This window comes from Castor canadensis, chromosome 12, assembly GCF_047511655.1.
Source record: "Castor canadensis chromosome 12, mCasCan1.hap1v2, whole genome shotgun sequence".
Lineage (NCBI taxonomy): Eukaryota > Metazoa > Chordata > Mammalia > Rodentia > Castoridae > Castor > Castor canadensis.
Window position 1 is genome coordinate 20,741,497 of NC_133397.1, and position 5,086 is coordinate 20,746,582.

The window sequence follows — 5,086 nt, forward strand, 5'->3', positions numbered from 1 at the left end:
ACTGGGAGCATGACAAAAGTGCTGGAGTATTTGCATAGCAAGCATGTGGGTCCTGAATTCAAACCCCAGCTCCATCAAAGAAAAAAAGTAATAAATACATGTAAAGTTCTACTCCTGGTACATAGTAAGTGCTCCTATTTGCTACTATTAATATTTATTTTTAGTTCTTGACCTCTATGTTTATCAAGTTTCCATGACTATAACAAAATACCCAAGATAATCAACTTATAAAGAGGAAAGGTTTATTTTGGCTCACAGTTTTGGAGGTTCCAGTTCATGGTCAGTGAACTCATTGCTTTTGGACCCATTGTGAGGCAGCATAGCATGGCAGGGAACACTTAGCACAGCAAAGTCATTCTCTTCATGGCTGGGACACAGCAGAGAGGAAGAAGAGGGGCCAGGTCCAGATATTCTTTTCAAGGGAACAACCCAATGACTGGTAGACCTTCCACTGGACCCCACCTCTTAAAGTTCCACCACTTCCCATTCTCATCATTCAAGGGAGCAAAGCTTTAACACATTGGGGGACATTCTAGATCTAAACTATAGCGATCTCTAAGAAAGCCTTGACGCTATTTTATTTTTCCCTTTCATTTGGATAACAGCCTTTGCTGTCTTGGTTTCTCTTTCTCATGTAGTGTAAGAAGGTAGGAAGGACAGAGTAGGAAGAAAGCTACTTTTCTTGCTAAAGCTACTCTTCTTGCCCCCCCCATTCCTTGAGCTCTTCTATTCTCTGCCATCCTCCTCCTTCCTTTCTTAATTTCTCCCTTTCCCTCCACTCTTTGCTCTTCTCCTACCCTTTCTCTTATCCCCTGCTCACTTCTCCTCTCTGTGCCATGGGTGGTTCTTTTTTAGGAACTCAGTGCCACCAGGTTCTTGGCCAAAGTGTCCGTGATAACATTCACCTGGAAGTTTATTTTGCCAAATGCCTTAGAAAATGTAGAACAGAGGTAACAGACTCATGACCCATAAAGACCTGTTTGGCCTTTACATGGTTTTAATTTTTTTAATTAGTTGCCTAAATGTAGTAATCAGAGTTTACATAAGCATCCTTTACCAACTTCTGTTTTCTCATGAAAACTTGAAAGGACTTCACTGGATTAATCCTAAATTATTCTTCTTCTTCTTCTTCTTCTTCTTCTTCTTCTTCTTCTTCTTCTTCTTCTTCTTCTTCTTCTTCTTCTTTTTCTTCTTCTTCTTCTTCTTCTTCTTTCGTCTTTCGTCTTTCGTCTTTCTTCTTCTTCTTTCTTTTTGGTATACTGGGGTTTGAGGCCCTTAAGCTTGCTAGGCAGCTCTATCATGTGAACTGTTCCATAGCCTGGTCCTAAATTCTTATATAGTAACTATTTGCTGGGTACTAGATCCCCACTTTAATCAAGTTCTGTCCTGTTCTTGACTTTTTCCCCACATCCCACATATCTGCTTCATCATTCATGTCCTTTATTTAGATCCTGTGGGATTCAATTTTGTAACCACAAGTTTAGACTATTATCAATACCTGCTCAATCTCTTACCAATAAATAGAACACAGGGAATGCTATTAAATAATTTAGCAAAATTCTCTTACTGAAGAATTCTTTTACCAAGACTAACACATGCTAAGGTCTATATGAAGAGTAACACTTTAATGATGCAAGCTCATGTTAATTTTCAATAAACTGATCTCATCCCTTGCCTTTGCACCTGAGAAATGGTGCTTCCATTCTTTAATTTATGTTGCCAAAAATGAAGGTCCTGGGCTAGGTGTGGTGGTTCCCTCCTGCCTGTAATCCTAGCTACTTGGAAGGTAGGAGGATCATGGTTCCAGGCTGGGCTGGGAAAAAGTGTGAGACCCTATTGAAAAACAAACTGAAAACAAAAGGAGTAGGGATGTGACTCAAGCAGTGAGCATTTGAGTTCAATTCCCAGTACTGCAAAAAATATTGAAGATCCTCAGATAGAGGTACTATTTGACATCAACCAGATGCATAAAGTTTACCCATACTTCAACTCCATTATCAAAATTTTTTTCAAGAGACTAGAATTTATAGTGTGTAATTTCAATTTTGGTTAAAAACTCAGAATCCTGAAAAAATATATTTCGAGTTAAAATAGAAAATAACTGGTTTTGGTAGTTAAATAATAATTTCAAGGGCTCTTAAGTGACATGAGAAATCATTCAGTCAAATGCCTTCTCTTTGACTATAAGGCAATTCTCCAAAAATAAAAGAGGCTCCATGCTGAGGTTTATGTTTTAAAACTCTAAGAACCTCTTAAAATAGCTCCTGTAAGGGACAGTAGAAGGTCTGCTTCTTCAAATACTGGAGACCACAGCATGGTTTTTAAAGTGTTTTGGAAATAAAATGAGCTCCTTGAAGTTTCTCAAGCTAAATGTTAAGTTCAATTACATCTGAAGTGACATAATTTGTTAAAATTTATTAATCATTGAATATCCATGTACTCCCCCACATTTCCCAGCTCCCTTGAAGTTAGGTGGGTCTGTGTGAGTAGTTATGACAAAATGAGCCATGAGTGGAAATGACATGTGTCACTTCTGGGACAAAGCACAGAGAGAAAAGCACTTGTTAGTTCTCTATGCCTCTCTCTTTTCTTGCCACAGCAACAGTAGAGGTCAAATGTTAAGACACCATCACCAAAAATGGACTAGCTTGCATGGAAGGGAGATGTTTGGAGGAGCCACGATACCTGCAGCCAACTTCATGAGTACAAAATATAAGACTTAATGAGTTACACAATAAAACTGGGGGATTGTTTATTACTGTAACATAACCTAGTCTAGTCCACGTAACACATTGACAATATTATCTCTTATGTTAGCCATGTTTTAAACTTCCCATGATGATCTGAACATAGTTTATCTGCTGTGATATTCATACAAATTTGAACTTTTAAAATTCCTCTGAGTAAAACATATGTTGTGGAAAAAGTTTGATAACAAAACAATTATTTTTTTCATCTTGAAAAGAGAACCCAAAGAAAAATATGTTACCTGTGATTGATTAAAAAAAAAAAAGTCGAATTCAAACTTCCTTAAGATCTTGATTCAATCTGAATAATTAGGCAATCAAAAATATTTTAGTTTGGTCTATTAGGTATAAATTTGCTATTTTTATCCACAGGCTAAGAGATTTTGGAAAATAGCACAAAAGTTCTTTCAGGATCAAGTTATCTTATGTTTTCTATTAATTCCCATTAATAAATTAGTTTCCTTTTAATTCCCTTAAAAAGGAGAAAGTTTTAATTTTAATTTGTTTCCAGATGAGGTAATTTCCCCTAAACCATATAAGAAATTTATGGAGAAGGCAATATCAAAACCTAGTTCTTTGTTTCCCCTAGGTCTTTGCTTCCTCTAAGAGTTACAAGATAGATCAGAGGAAGAGATGTAAAAGTTGAGATAAGACTATCACTTCTAAGAATGATGAGTTTTTGTTCCCACAAAGACAACTAGAAAGCTCAGATAAAATATAAAATCATTTAAAAAAAAAGCAGATAAAACAATGAGGAGTTACCAGGCTAAGAGCTCAGAGAAGATGCAGATCTGCAGTGATGAGCATGGGACTGGTGCCATTTTTGTCCTGAGGATATTTAAAAATCTACGTGGTGATATACAGGCTGTAACATCCCTGTGGGGCCCCAGGGATGAAGGATGGCATCTGTGGCTCACCAGGTGCCTTACCCTTTGAGTTGGGATGGAAAAGGACAAGCACTAGAAATAAGGATGAATTGAAGATAAACCAGTTTTGAAACTGGATTAGGTAATCTTAGATTGTTAATGCTGGCAGAAGCAATAAAAATTCTCTATGGAGAAAGAGAACATCATGGACTGCTGTCAATTGCCACTGACAACTGTACATACTTGGACAGTACCCTCAATGGTATGACCTCTTCTCCTATTTTTATGTCTCTCCTTATGTTTTTTCTTGTGCTTCCTTTTTGTTTTTAATAGAGAACCATCTTTCATATCTCCAGTATCCTTTTCCTCCTCTGTAGAGAACTCTAAATCTAGAGAAAGAAAAAAAATCCAGTTAAAATATCTGTGATTTTGAAGTGGTTGGAACATATATACCCTTATCTAATTCTTAATGTTCGTGTTATACCTCTGCTTTCTTTGGACGCTTCTGAAGCTTCTTTTTGAATGCTGTCTTTCTGAGCTGTTTGCTTTTGATCTGGGAGCTAGGCATTCTGCATCTTCAGAGCTGCTTCTCTTCCTCTTTCCTCTTCTGACTTCAGGTAAGATGGACATTTCACCTCTATCCTGTTTTTTCTTTTTCTTTGCAGGTTGTTTTGGGGGTTCAGGTGTTTCTCCTTCAAAGCCCTCACACCCAGTCCTTGATCTTTTTATCTTACAGACACTAATGTTGCTTGTTCTGTCCATGTTTAGCTCTTTAGTCTCCAAATTGTCTTCCTTCTTTACTTGCCCTTTCTTTTTCTTCTTCTTTTTCTTTTCTTCTGTAACAAGGTTATTTTGTTTTATTATGCTTGAACTACAAATATTTTATGAATGTTATCACAAATATTACTCACTAGCTACTCTCAATGTTGGAATGGGTTTATTTTATATTTCACTGTCTTGGGGAAAATGCCAGGTTTTCTTGGTGCTTCCTCTGGTGGGTTGTTAAGAAACTGAAATTATTGCAAAAGTTTTCATTTTTTGACAATGACCTGACAATTTTGAGGAGTAGACCTACCTCAATAACTTTTGCTTCTTGTTCTTTTGTTTCAAATTCCACAAAGGCAAATCCCTTTGGATCTACAGTAGACTTGTAATGTGGTATACTTACATAAACCACATTACCACATTTCCCAAATACTCTTTCAATTCAGCTGTGGTTAACATTTTTCATTTTGGTAAATGAAATTAGTAGCATTATTAAGTATGTAAGGCTATTTTTCTATACCTTACTATAACAATGTCAGTACTTTAAAATAGTAAAAAGCAAAAAAGAGAACATCATAGTAGACCTTGAATTATTTTTTACAAATAATTAAAAATACAATGGTCAAGACACACGAAAAAAATAACCAAGCATACAAAATGATAAAACATCATGAACAAGAAAAATAAAATACAACAGATTACAGAAAT

At 36.1% G+C, this 5,086-nt stretch overlaps 1 pseudogene; it reads right to left on the reverse strand.

The window, feature by feature from the left end:
* Positions 1-851: 851 nt before the first annotated feature.
* Positions 852-4,844, reverse strand: LOC109701292 (la-related protein 7-like; annotated as a pseudogene).
* Between the last annotated feature and the right edge of the window lie 242 nt (positions 4,845-5,086).